The following is a 15,523-nucleotide window of genomic DNA, read 5'->3' as shown; positions in this document are numbered from 1 at the left end:
ACACAGAGCAAAAAATGGAAGCAGTCCAGGTGTAAGATAGTGAAAACACTGTTCTTACATGAATGAAAAAAAATCTATATATATGTATATAGATATTGCATATGTATACAGTGCTCAGCATAAATGAGAACACCCCAACGGAACAGATTTATCAGAAAACTCTTAGTTTAGAATAAACATTTTCTATGGGATAGAACACTGCAAAATACTCCACAAATGGGCCATTGATTGTAAACAAGATTTGTTACTTTGCATTCATTAAAGACTAAGTTGCAAAAATTATTTTACCACAATGAAAGTTTTAAGAGCATAGCTAAAGTTTAAACTAGAATACAAAATTCGAATTAACAAGAATTCGCCCACAAGTAATTCTAATTATTAATTAAACAGGTGTCCAGAAGACAGTTGCCTATAAAATGTCGTTACTTAATAAAGGGTTCCTTCCCCACACCCCTGGCTCTTGTGTTCTCATGTTTACCATGGCAGTGGTCTAGGAGCAGTCCCTAACCATATGAGGTAGTACCATCTGCAGAATACGCACTGCATATTCTTGACATATTCCCCTGCTTGCGTTATTTTAGTGCTACCTTTCTTTGCTGATTATTTGGGGTTTTTTTGTGGTTAATCTCCATTTTTGTCAATAAGCTTCACTGTCACCTCTGGTGACCTCTGTACCATGCAATGTTATAACTTTTTCTTGGGGTTGTTTATACACTAGCTGGAGGTGCCCAAAATAGTATTTTTGCATTGCTATTGCTCCTTATAGCATGCCTATCCACCCGTGTATCTAATACAACACTCACGGGTGCTGAATGGTTATTGTACCATGTTTTCATGTTTTTAAATGTTTTTAATGAGTTGATTGTCCGTGTTATCAATAAAGTTCTATATATTTTGATCACATTATATCAGGTGTGCACACCATTTTTTTTATTGGTCTTTTTCTTCTCTTAGCATGTACCTTGATTTCCATACAAGGTGTAGTACCCTGATGATGTATTATTCCTTCTCGTTAAGCATCATTTACATCATGTTACTTAACAAAGAACACACCTTCCCTTTTCATGCTGTCAGCAATGGCACCACATGGCAGAGAAATGTCAAAAGACTTGAGAAAGAAAATAATTTTTTACGCATAAAGATCAGCAAAGCTTTACTTATCAGGCCGAATACTTTAGCAAAAGTGATACAAAAATGTAACAAAGATGGAACTGCAACATCTCACATAGATGTCCAGGCTGACCACAGAAGTTAACACAGAACAGTAGCATCTTCTAATAACAAGGGCTGAAGAAAATTGACATGCAAGTTCACTGCAGTTAGCTGAAGAAGTATAAGTCCAAACCGGAGTGAGCATTACCCAGGACACAATACGGTGCATATTGCAAAGGAATGGAATGCGTGAGTATAATCCACAAAGGAAGCCTCTTCTAAAGCCCATGCATTAAAAAGCCTGCCTAAAATTTGCCAGAGGCCATGCTTAAAAATATAGATACTACTAAGACTGTATATTCTGGAGACCAAGATAAATGTTTTTGGAACTGATGGCTTCAAAATGATATGACATCGCAAAGGTGAGGAGTACAAATAAATATCCATGGAACCTACTGTGAAATTTGGTAGTGGCAGTGTCATTTTGCAGGACTGCATGACTGCTGCTGGTGTTGAGGTGCTACATTTCATTGATGGTTTCATGAATTCACAGATGTACTGCTCTATATTGAAATAGAAGATGCTACCATCACTCCATGCCTTTGGTAGATGTGCACCTTTTCCAACATGACAATGTTCCAAAATGCACATCTAAGGCCACTGTTGCATTTCCGAAGAAAAACAAGGTGAAAGTGATTCAGTGGCTAAATAAGTCTCCTCATCTGAACCATAACAAAACACTTATGGGGAATCCTGAGGAGACAAGTTGAGCATCCATGGTGTAAAAGAGGTCATTCTTTAACCCCTTCCCGACATGCGCCGTACTAGTACTGCTCTGCGGGAACTGAGTTCCCGCAAACCGCAGTACTAATACGGCGGCACGATTTCGCTGTCTCACAGTGAGCACTGCAGTGATCGCGTGCGGGTGTCAGCTGTATGTGACAGCTGACACCCCGCAGCAATGCCCACGATCGGCGCTAGCACCGATCGTGGGCATTTAACCCCTCTGATGCCGCTGTCAGTAGTGACAGTGACAGAGGGGCATCGCGCAGGGACCACCGGAACAATGCAATGCGATCGTGTTGTTCCGGTGTTCTGAAAGGAGTCCCCGGATCCAAGATGGCCACCGGGCTCCTTCCGGGTCCTTCACTGAGGTGGCTTACCGGCGCCTGCACAGAGCAGGCTCCGGAAAGCCTCCTGCACTGCCTGTCAGATCGCTGATCTGACACAGTGCTATGCAAAGTGTCAGATCAGCGATCTGATGAAATATAGTGATATCCCCCCTGGGACAATGTTATAAAGTGTAAAAAATAAAATAAAATCCCCAAATAAAGAAAAAAAAATATTTTCCAATAAACCCATTTATTTATGTAAATTAAAAAAAAACAATAAAAGTACACATAATGGTATCGCCGCGTCCGTAATGACCCGCTCTATAAAACTATCCCACCAGTTAACCCTTTCAGTGAACACCGCAAAAAAAAAAAGCGAGGCAAAAAACAACGCTTTATTATCATACCGTTGAACAAAATGTGCAATAAAATGTGATCAAAAAGATGGATAGAAATAACCATGGCACCGCTGAAAACGGCATCTTGTCCCGCAAAAAAAAGCCGCCATACAGCATCATCAGCAGAAAAATAAAAAAGTTATAGCTCTCAGAATAAAGCGATGCAAAAACAATTAATTTTTATATAAATTTTTATTGTGTAAAAGCGCCAAAACATAAAAAAAGATAATGGTATCGCCGCGTCCGTAATGACCCGCTCTATAAAACTATCCCACCAGTTAACCCTTTCAGTGAACACCGCAAAAAAAAAAAGCGAGGCAAAAAACAACGCTTTATTATCATACCGTTGAACAAAATGTGCAATAAAATGTGATCAAAAAGATGGATAGAAATAACCATGGCACCGCTGAAAACGGCATCTTGTCCCGCAAAAAAAAGCCGCCATACAGCATCATCAGCAGAAAAATAAAAAAGTTATAGCTCTCAGAATAAAGCGATGCAAAAACAATTAATTTTTATATAAATTTTTATTGTGTAAAAGCGCCAAAACATAAAAAAAGATATACATGAGGTATCACTGTATTGTACTAACCCGAAGAATAAAGCTGCTTTATCAATTTTACCACACGGGAAACGGTATAAACGCCCCCCTAAAAAAATTCAGGAATTGATTGGTTTATGTTCATTCTGCCTCCCAAAAATCGGAATAAAAAGTGATCAAAAAATATCATGTGCCCGAAAATGGTGCCAATAAAAACATCAACTTGTCCCGCAAAAAACAAGACCTCACATGACTCTGTGGGCCAAAATATGGATAAATTATAGCTCTCAAAATGTGGTGATGGAAAAAATATTTTTTGCAATAAAAAGCACCTTTTAGTGTGTGACGGCTGCCAATCATAAAAATCCACCAAAAAAACGCTATAAAAGTAAATCAAACCACCCTTCATCACCCCCTTAGTTAGGGAAAAATAATAAAATTTTAAAATATGTATTTATTTCCATTTTCCCATTAGGGTTAGGGTTAGGGCTAAAGTTAGGGTTGGGGTTAAAGTTAGGGTTAGGGTTGTGGGTAAAGTTAGGGTTAGGGTTGGGGTTAGGGTTAGGGTTGAGGTTAGGGTTGGGGTTAGAGTTGGGGTTAGGGTTACGGTTGGGGCTAAAGTTAGGGTTAGGGTTGCGGCTAAAGTTATGGTTAGGGTTGGGGCTAAAGTTAGGGTTAGGGTTGGGGCTAAAGTTAGGGTTAGGGTTGGGGCTAAAGTTAGGGTTGGGGCTAAAGTTAGGGTTTGGATTACATTTACGGTTGGGATTAGGGTTAGGCGTGTAGTTAGGGTTATGGTTGGGATTAGGGTTAGGGGTGTGCTTGGGTTAGGGTTTCAGTTAGAATCTAACTTGTGGGGGGTTTCTACTGTTAAGGCACATCAGGGGCTCTGCAAATGCAACCTGACGCCTGTAGACCAATCCATCTAAGTCTGCATTCCAAACGGCGCTCCTTCCCTTCTGAGCTCTGCTGTGCACCCAAACAGTGGTTCCCCCCACATATGGGGTATCAGCGTACTCAGGACAAATTGGACAACAAGTTGTGTGGTCCAATTTGTCCTGTTACCTTTGGGAAAATAAAAATTTGGTGGCTAAAATATCATTTTTGTGGAAAAAAATATTTTTTTTATTTTCACGGCTCTGTGCTATAAACTTTAGCGAAACACTGGGGGGTTCAAAGTTCTCACAACACATCTAGATAAGTTCCTTGGGGGGTCTAGTTTCCAATATGGGGTCACTTGTGGGAGTTTCTACTGTTTAGGTACATCAGGGGCTCTGCAAATGCAACTTGATGCCCGCAGACCATTCCATCAAAGTCTGCATTCCAAAACAGCGCTCTTTCCCTTCCGAACTCCGCACCCAAACGGTGGGGTATCAGCGTACTCAGGACCAATTGGTCAACAACTTTTGGGGTCCAATTTCACCTGTTACCCTTGGGAAAATAAAAAATTACGAGCTAAAAGATAATTTTGTGGAAAAAAAATTATTTTTTAATTTTCACAGTTCTACATTCTAAACTTTAGTGAAGCATTTGGGGGTTCAAAGTGCTCAACACACATCTAGATAAGTTTCTTAGGGGGTCTTCTTTCCAAAATGGGGTCACCTGTGGGGGTTTTCCACTGTTTAGGCACATCAGGGGCTCTCCAAACGCGACATGGGTTCCGATCTCAATTCCAGCCAATTTTGCATTGAAAAGTCAAATGGCACTCCTTCCCTTCCGAGCACTTCCATGCGCCCAAACAGTGGTTTACCCCCACACACGGGGTATCGGCGTACTCAGGACAAATTGCACAACAACTTTTGGGGTGCAATTTGTCCTGTTTCCCTTGGGAAAATAAAAAATTTGGGGCGAAAAGATCATTTTTGTGAAAAAAAATATGATTTTTTTTGTGGCTCTACATTATAAACTTCTGTAAAGTACTTGGGGGTTCAAAGTGCTCACCACACATCTAGATTAGTTCCTTAGGGGGTCTACTTTCCAAAATGGTGTCACTTGTGGGGGGTTTCCACTGTTTAGGCACATGAGGGACTCTCCAAACACAACATGGTGTCCGATCTCAATTCCAGCCAATTTTGCATTGAAAAGTCAAACGGCGCTCCTTCCTGTGAAGCACCTGAAGGGTTAATAAACATTTTGAATGTGGTTTTGAGTACCTTGAGGGGTGCTGTTTTTAGAATGGTGTTTAGTGTTGAGCATTCCGATACCGCAAGTATCGGGTATCGGCCGATACTTGCGGTATCGGAATTCCGATACCGAGATCCGATACTTTTGTGGTATCGGGAATCGGAATCGGAAGTTCCCAGTGTATGGTTCCCAGGGTCTGAAGGAGAGGAAACTCTCCTTCAGGCCCTGGGATCCATATCCATGTAAAAAATAAAGAATTAAAATAAAAAATATTGATATACTCACCTCTCCAGAGGCCCCTGGACATCACCGCTGGTAACCGGCAGCTTGCTTTGCTTAAAATGAGCGCGTTCAGCACCTTCCATGACGTCACGGCTTCTGATTGGTCACGTGCCGCTCATGTGACCACCACGCGACCAATCACAAGCCGTGACGTAATTCTCAGGTCCTAAATTCCTAGAATTCGGAATTTAGGACCTGAGAATGACGTCACTGCTTGTGATTGGTCGCGTGGCGGTCACATGAGCGGCACGCAACCAATCAGAAGCCGTGACGTCATGGAAGGCCCTAAACGCGCTCATTTTAAGCAAAGAAGGCTGACGGTTACCAGCGGTGATGTCCAGGGGCCTCCGGAGAGGTGAGTATATCAATATTTTTTATTTTAATTCTTTATTTTACACAGTAATATGGATCCCAGGGCCTGAAGGAGAGTTTCCTCTCCTTCAGACCCTGGGAACCATCAGGATACCTTCCGATACTTGGTGTCCCATTGACTTGTATTGGTATCGGGTATCGGCGATATCTGATACTTTTCGGGTATCGGCCGATACTATCCGATACCGATACTTTCAAGTATCGGACGGTATCGCTCAACACTAATGGTGTTACTTTTGGGCATTTTCTGTCATATGGACCCCTCAAAGTGTCTTCAAGTGTGAGGTGGTCCTTAAAAAAAATGGTTTTGCAAATTTTGTTGTAAAAATGAGAAATCGCTGGTCAACTTTTAACCCTTATAACTTCCTAACAAAAAAAATTATGTTTCCAAAATTGTGGTATTGTAAAGCAGACATGTGGGTAATGTTATTTATTAACTATTTTGTATGATATGACTCTCTAATTTAAGGGCATAAAAACTAAAAGTTTAAAAATTGCAAAATTTTCTAAGTTTTCTTCAAATTTCCATTTTTTTCACAACTAAACACAAGTCAAATTGAAGAAATTTTACCACTATCATAAAGTAAAATATGTCATGAGAAAACGTTTTCAGAATCACCAGGATCTGTTGAAGCGTTTCAGAGTTATGACCTCATAAAGTGACAATGGTAAGAATTGAAAAAAATGGCCTGGTCAGGAAGTTGGAAACAGGCTTCGGGGTGAAGGGGTTAAGAATGAAAACAGATGTTGCAACATGTCACCAACAAGTTCATTCTATGCAAAGAAGACTTTGTGCTATACTTAAAAATCATGGAGGTCAGACAAAATACTAGATGTAGTAGGTTTAATGTGGGGTGTATTCATTTTTGCATCAACTAATTTGAGTAAAACTGAAGATTCTATAATGACATTTACAGTGTTAAGTCCATATATATTTGGACAGAGACAACATTTTTCTAATTTTGGTTATAGACATTACCACAATGAATTTTATACAAAACCATTCAGATGCAGTTGAAGTTCAGACTTTCAGCTTTCATTTGTGGGTATCCACATTAAAATTGGATGAAGGGTTTAGGAGTTTCAGCTCCTTAACATGTGCCACCCTGTTTTTAAAGGGGCCAAAAGTAATTGGACAATTGACTCCAAGGCTATTTCATGGACAGGTATGGGCAATCCCTTCGTTATGTCATGGTGGAGTTACTCTTTGCCACATGGGTTTTTTTTGCCTTCCCCTGGATCAACATGTTAGGGCATGTTAGGTTAGGCTATGGGTTGAACTAGATGGACTTACAGTCTTCCTTCAACCTTAATAACTATGTAACTATGTCATTCTCAATTAAGCAGATAAAAGGCCTGGAGTTGATTTGAGGTGTGGTGCTTGCATTTTGGAAAGGGTTTCTATAAGACTTTGGAGTGGGTCTGTGGGTATTTTTCCCATTTATCCAGAAAGACATTTGTGAGATCAGACATTGATGTTGAATGAGAGAGCCCGGCTTACAATCACTGTTAATTTGTGACAAAGGTGTTCGATGGTGTTGAGGTCAGAGGTCTATGCTGGTCAGTCAGGTTCTTCTCCGTCAAACTCATACAACCGTGTCTTGCCTTTATAAATTTAGTTTTTTGCAGTAGCTCACAGTCATGCTGGAACAGAAAAGCGACTTCCAGAAACTCTTCCCACAAATTTGGAAGCATACAATTGTCCAAAATATTTTTGTATGCTGAAGCATTACTATTTACCTTCACTGAAACTAAAGTGTCTAGGCAAACCCCTGTAAAACAACCTCATAGCATTATTGTAACGCTCGCTGAGTAACAAATGTGACGCTGAATCACTACTCACGGACAAGCTGTGAAGCAGGGTAAGAGGCCTGGGGTCAGATGCCAAGAGAGGTCATCATGGCCAGAGGAGTAAAACAAAGACGCAGTCAGGTCATAGTCTGAGATCAGAATTCCAGGAAGATAGAGGATCAAGAAAATGGAGCTAGGCAAACAGACGGGCAAAGGCAAAGTCCAAGGTCAGAGAGCAAAAGATCAGAAGCTCTGCACTGGAAAACAAGGCAGACACACACCGAGCTAAAGCTATGACTGGTAATCAGACACTGAGAGTCAGCTATATTGCCAGGTAATCATCTAGAATGGGAGACATCTGGAAGAAACCCAGCATGCCCCTGCCCTGCTTGGCGGCTGGACTGTAATTCAAAACACTGACAGCTCAACACACACTTGCCCAGATTGGACAGCTGATCTGTCACTCACAATACTGACAGCTCAGCACGACCTTGATTCTATAGGGTGGATGACCTGTCACTCATTGCATCCATGGCACAGTGAGTGGTGGATGAAGAAAAAGGACAGTGCCTCACAAGTTGGTGAACTTATATCATGTTTATTCTGCCTTCTGTTGCAACAGACAGCAACAGAAGGCAGAATAAATGTGATGTAAGTTCACCAACTTATGAGTCGCTGTCCTTTTTCTTCAAGTGATGGTTAGATGTTTGCCAAGAAGGACTCCTTGGATGTGACGCTCTCTTCCGTTGTGGGTAACTTTAACCCTATTTTTCCATGAAGTGCTGTGAATTACCAATACAGTGAGTGGTGAAGTCATGACATTTCTCCCTTCTCCTCTAAACTTTACAGTTGGCACAATTCAATCAGGCAGGTATCTGTTATGATCCTAGTGGTAGAGGATCTCAGGAGTTGTAGCTAAGTCCGCAACCACAAAAACCAGCTCATAGGGAGGTGGTAACTTGGCTGACCGCATACCTGATCCTAGCACAATAACTAGAAGCAGCCGGGGAACGTACCTACGTTGGTTCTAGACGTCTCGCACCAGCCGGAGAACTAACTAACCCTTTCAGAGAAAATAAGACCTCACTTGCCTCAAGAGAAAGGACCCCAAAGTTAATATACAAGCCCCCAACAAATAATAACGGTGAGGTAAGAAGAAAAGGCAAACGTAAGTATGAACTAGATTTAGCAAAGAGAGGCCCACTAATTAATAGCAGAAAATAGGAAGCGGACTTATGCGGTCAGCAAAAACCCTACAAAAATATCCACGCTGAATATCCAAGAACCCCCGCACCGACTAACGGTGTGGGGGGAGAATATCAGCCCCCTTAGAGCTTCCAGCAAAAACAGGAATCACATTTTGTACAAGCTGGAACAAAATAAGAACAAATGCAATAAACCAAAATAAGAAAGCGGACTTAGCTTTTCTTGCAAAAATCAGAGGACCAGGAGCCAGGAGAAAACAGACATAGACTGATTACATCGATTCCAGGCACTAGACTGAGCTTCCAGGAAGTCTAAATAGGAACACCCAAGGCCTAACGAACCAGGTGGGTACCAACCTGGAGAAAGACAATCAAAGTGTCATACCGCTAGTGATCACAAGAGGGAGCCAAGAAATACAGTTCACAACAGTACCCCCCCTTTAAGGAGGGGTCACCGAACCCTCACCAAGACCACCAGGGCGATCAGGATGAGCAGCGTGAAAGGCACGAACCAAATCGGCCGCATGAACATCAGAGGCGACCACCCAGGAATTATCCTCCTAACCATAGCCCATCCATTTGACCAGATACTGAAGCCTCCGTCTAGAGAGACGAGAATCCAAGATCTTCTCCACCACGTACTCCAACTCGCCCTCAACCAAGACCGGAGCAGGAGGGTCAACAGCAGGAACCACAGGCACAACGTACCGCCGCAACAAAGACCTATGGAACACATTGTGAATGGCAAACGACACCCGAAGATCCAAACGAAAAGACACCGGATTAAGGACTTCCAAAATTTTATAAGGACCAATAAAGCGAGGCTTAAACTTAGGAGAGGAAACCTTCAGAGGGACATACCGAGAAGACAACCAAACCAAATCCCCAACACGAAGTCGGGGACCCACACCACGGCGGCGGTTGGCAAAACGCTGAGCCTTCTCCTGTGACAACTTCAAGTTGTCCACCACATGATTCCAAATCCGCTGCAACCTATCCACCACGGAATCCACCCCAGGACAGTCAGAAGATTCAACATGCCCCGAGGAAAAACGAGGATGAAAACCAGAGTTGCAGAAAAATGGCGAAACCAAAGTAGCGGAACTAGCCCGATTATTGAGGGCAAACTCAGCCAATGGTAAGAAGGTCACCCAATCATCCTGATCTGCAGAAACAAAACATCTCAAATAAGCCTCCAGTGTCTGATTAGTTCGCTCCGTTTGGCCATTAGTCTGAGGATGAAAGGCAGATGAAAACGACAAATCAATGCCCATCTTAGCACAAAAAGATCGCCAGAATCTGGACACAAACTGGGATCCTCTGTCAGACACGATATTCTCAGGAATGCCATGCAAACGAACCACATTCTGAAAGAACAAAGGAACCAGATCGGAAGAGGAAGGCAACTTAGACAAGGGCACCAAATGGACCATCTTGGAAAAGCGATCACATACCACCCAGATGACAGACATTCCTTGAGACACCGGAAGATCTGAAATGAAATCCATGGAAATGTGTGTCCAGGGCCTCTTCGGGACGGGCAAGGGCAAAAGCAACCCGCTGGCACGAGAACAGCAAGGCTTAGCCCGAGCACAAATCCCACAGGACTGCACAAACGAACGCACATCCCGCAACAAGGAAGGCCACCAAAAGGACCTAGCTACCAAATCTCTGGTACCAAAAATCCCAGGATGCCCTGCCAACACTGAGGAATGAACCTCGGAGATAACTCTGCTGGTCCATTTATCAGGAACAAACAGTCTATCAGGTGGGCAAGGATCAGGTCTACCAGCCTGAAATCTCTGCAACACACGTCGCAAATCAGGAGAAATGGCCGACAAGATTACTCCCTCTTTAAGAATACCAGCTGGCTCTGAGACTCCCGGAGAGTCAGGCACAAAACTCCTAGAAAGAGCATCAGCCTTCACATTCTTCGAACCAGGCAGGTATGAGACCACAAAGTCAAAACGGGAGAAAAACAACGACCAACGAGCCTGTCTAGGATTCAGGCGCTTAGCAGACTCGAGATACATCAAATTTTTGTGATCAGTCAAGACCACCACACGATGCTTAGCTCCCTCGAGCCAATGACGCCACTCCTCAAATGCCCACTTCATGGCCAACAACTCCCGATTACCAACATCATAGTTCCGCTGCGCAGGCGAAAATTTCCTAGAAAAAAAAGCACAAGGTCTCATCACAGAGCAACCAGAGCCTCTCTGCGACAAAACAGCCCCTGCACCGATCTCAGAAGCGTCCACTTCAACCTGAAAGGGAAGTGAGACATCAGGCTGGCACAAAACAGGCGCCGAAGTAAACCGGCGCTTCAGCTCCCAGAAAGCCTCGACGGCTGCCGGAGCCCAATTAGCAACATCAGAACCTTTCTTGGTCATATCCGTCAAAGGTTTAACAATGCTAGAGAAATTAGCAATAAAACAACGGTAGAAATTAGCAAAACCCAAGAACTTCTGTAGACTCTTAACAGACGTGGGTTGAGTCCAATCATGAATAGCTCGGACCTTGACTGGGTCCATCTCTACTGTAGAAGGGGAGAAAATGAAACCCAGAAAGGAAACCTTCTGCACTCCAAAGAGACACTTTGAGCCCTTCACAAACAAAGCATTATCATGCAAAACCTGAAACACCATCCTGACCTGTTTTACATGAGAATCTCAATCATCAGAAAAAAACAGAATATCATCCAGATAAACAATCATAAATTTATCTAGATACTTCCGGAAGATGTCATGCATAAAGGACTGAAACACTGAAGGAGCATTAGAGAGCCCAAAAGGCATCACCAAGTACTGAAAATGACCTTCGGGCGTATTAAACGCAGTTTTCCATTCATCTCCCTGCTTAATGCGCACAAGGTTGTACGCACCCCGAAGATCTATCTTGGTGAACCACTTGGCACCCTTAATCCGGGCAAACAAGTCTGACAATAGTGGCAAAGGATACTGAAATTTGACCGTGATTTTATTCAGAAGCCGATAGTCTATACAAGGTCTCAAAGACCCGTCTTTCTTGGCTACAAAAAAGAAACCCGCACCAAGAGGGGAAGAGGATGGACGAATATGTCCCTTCTCCAAAGACTCCTTTATATAAGAACGCATTGCGGCATGCTCAGGTACAGATAGATTAAATAATCGTCCCTTAGGAAATTTACTACCAGGAATCAAATCTATTGCGCAGTCACAGTCCCTATGAGGAGGAAGGGCACTGGACCTGGACTCACTGAACACATCCTGATAGTCCAACAAATACTCCGGAACCTCAGAAGGAGTAGAAGAAGCAATAGACACCGACGGGGAATCACAATGAATTCCCTGACAACCCCAACTTGACACAGACATTGCCTTCCAATCCAAAACTGGATTATGGGTCTGTAACCATGGCAGACCTAAAATGACCAAATCATGCATTTTATGCAGAACAAGAAAACGAATCACCTCCCGATGTTCAGGAGTCATGCACATGGTCACTTGTGTCCAATACTGCGGTTTATTCTCCGCCAATGGCGTAGCATCAATTCTTCTAAGAGGAATAGGATTTTCTAAAGGCTCCAGAACAAAACCACAGCGCTTGGCAAACGACAAGTCCAGAAGGCTCAGGGCAGCACCTGAATCCACAAATGCCATAACAGGGTAGGAAGACAATGAGCAAATTAAAGTCACAGACAAAATAAACTTAGGTTGCAAATTACCAATGGCGACAGGACTAACAACCTTTGCTAGGCGTTTAGAGCATGCTGAGATAACATGTGTAGAATCACCACAGTAAAAACACAACCCATTCTGACGTCTATGATTTTGTCGTTTGGTTCTAGTCTGAATTCTATCACATTGCATTGAGTCAGGTGTCCCTTCAGACAACACCGCCAGAGGATTAGCAGATTTGCGCTCCCGCAAACGCCGATCAATCTGAATAGCAAGAGCCATAGAATCATTCAGACTTGTAGGAATGGGAAAGCCCACCATCACATTCTGAATAGCTTCAGAAAGGCCATTTCTGAAATTTGCGGCCAGAGCACACTCATTCCATTGAGTAAGCACGGACCATTTCCGAAATTTTTGGCAATATACCTCAGCTTCATCCTGGCCCTGAGAAATAGCCAGCAATGCTTTTTCTGCCTGAATTTCAAGATTGGGCTCCTCATAAAGCAATCCGAGCGCCAGAAAAAACGCATCAACATTTGTCAATGCCGGATCTCCTGGCGCCAATGAGAAAGCCCAATCCTGAGGGTCGCCACGCAAGAAGGAGATAACAACTTTTACTTGCTGAGCTGAGTCTCCAGACAAACGAGGTCTCAAAGAAAGAAACAATTTACAATTATTCCTAAAATTCCTAAATTTAAATCGATCTCCAGAGAACAGCTCAGGAATAGGTATCTTAGGCTCTGACATAGGACTACTTGTAACAAAATCCTGAATGCCCTGCACTCGTGCAGCAAGCCGATCCACACTAGTAATCAGAGTCTGAACATTCACGTCTGCAGCAGAGCTTCAAGCCACTCAGAGGAAAAAGGGGAAGAAAAAACCCCAAAAAACTCAGAACTTCTTTTCTTTTAATCCCGCTTCTGCAATGCATTAAATATTCACTTTTTGGCCTGGAATACTGTTATGATCCTAGTGGTAGAGGATCTCAGGAGTTGTAGCTAAGTCCGCAACCACAAAAACCAGCTCATAGGGAGGTGGTAACTTGGCTGACCGCATACCTGATCCTAGCACAACAACTAGAAGCAGCCGGGGAACATACCTACGTTGGTTCTAGACGTCTCGCACCAGCCGGAGAACTAACTAACCCTTTCAGAGAAAATAAGACCTCACTTGCCTCAAGAGAAAGGACCCCAAAGTTAATATACAAGCCCCCAACAAATAATAACGGTGAGGTAAGAAGAAAAGACAAACGTAAGTATGAACTAGATTTAGCAAAGAGAGGCCCACTAATTAATAGCAGAAAATAGGAAGCGGACTTATGCGGTCAGCAAAAACCCTACAAAAATATCCACGCTGAATATCCAAGAACCCCCGCACCGACTAACGGTGTGGGGGGAGAATATCAGCCCCCTTAGAGCTTCCAGCAAAAACAGGAATCACATTTTGTACAAGCTGGAACAAAATAAGAACAAATGCAATAAACCAAAATAAGAAAGCGGACTTAGCTTTTCTTGCAAAAATCAGAGGACCAGGAGCCAGGAGAAAACAGACATAGACTGATTACATCGATTCCAGGCACTAGACTGAGCTTCCAGGAAGTCTAAATAGGAACACCCAAGGCCTAACGAACCAGGTGGGTACCAACCTGGAGAAAGACAATCAAAGTGTCATACCGCTAGTGATCACAAGAGGGAGCCAAGAAATACAGTTCACAACAGGTATCACTCTACTAGCATTTGCCAAATAAAGATCCATCCATCAGACTGACAGAATAAAAAACAATGTTTGGTCATTCCAAAGAACATGGTTCTACTGCACCATAGTTCAGTGGCAGCATGATTTATTATAAGCCATGTGCTTGATAATGTAAGGCGCTTGCATGCAGCTGCTCAACCATGGAAACCCATGCCATTAAGCTCCCATAACATAGTTTTAGTGCAGGTGTAAATGCCAAAGTAGGTCTGGAACCTGACAGTTATTGAATCAGCAGAGGGTTGATGACTTCTATGCACTATGCGCCTCAGCGGCTCCACTCTAACTTTACGTGGTCTGCTACTTTGTGGCTGAGGTGCTATATCTCCAAACTCTTCCACACACCAGCAAAATCACTCACTGTTTATTGTGTAATATTTAGTTGGGAAAAAAAATCTCAAAATAACTTGTTGCAATGGTGGCATCACATTACAGGACCGTGTTCTTTCATATTTTTGTCCATATAACATATATATATAGCCAAACAGCCATAATATTTAAACAAAATTAAGTGAATGAAGTGACTTAGACAATTGTAAGGAACAGAGGAACTTAGCAAAAGTTTCAATTTTGATGCCTATGTGACCTGGTCAGAGCATCTCCAAACTGACAGGCTTTGTGGAGTTTTCCCAATATGCAATAACAAGTTAGCTAGTAACTCGGAATAAGAATATGGACACCCCAAGCTGGCATGAAATCATAAGCTAATCCATCTTGTTTGCATCACAGATTTCTGCCTATGGGTCTGTGTGAATACAACAAGTTAAAGTGTCAGTCTTGAAAGTATCAACTATGAGCAAATGACCATCAAAACTGAACCATGGAGCCCTGGAAGAAAGTGGTCTGTTCTGATGACTTGTGTCCTTTCTTTAACATCATGAATATGGTCAGGTACATGTAGATGAGGCAGTAGGATTCTCTTGTCAATGTTCTGTTGGGTAGTCTTGGGTACTGACATTTATATTGATGCTGCTTTTACGTGTACAACTTACCTTATAAACACTGTTGCAGATCAAGTATACCCCCATATAGCAATTCTATTTCCTAATGGCAGTGGTCTTTATTTAATCGTATGAACATATATTTTAACATCATATAAGAATAAATAACAAACAATAAACAGTGATTGAAAGGGGAC

At 42.6% G+C, this 15,523-nt stretch overlaps 1 protein-coding gene across 2 annotated transcripts in view; it reads left to right on the top strand.

Annotated features, from left to right (window-relative positions):
• SH3RF3 (SH3 domain containing ring finger 3) overlaps positions 1-15,523 on the top strand; it is a 684,824-nt gene that overhangs the window by 646,143 nt on the left and 23,158 nt on the right. The window lies entirely within an intron of this gene.

This window comes from Ranitomeya variabilis, chromosome 3 (assembly GCF_051348905.1).
Source record: "Ranitomeya variabilis isolate aRanVar5 chromosome 3, aRanVar5.hap1, whole genome shotgun sequence".
NCBI lineage: Eukaryota > Metazoa > Chordata > Amphibia > Anura > Dendrobatidae > Ranitomeya > Ranitomeya variabilis.
Note: the sequence above shows the minus strand (reverse complement) of the source record. Positions and strands in the feature narration are given on the sequence as shown.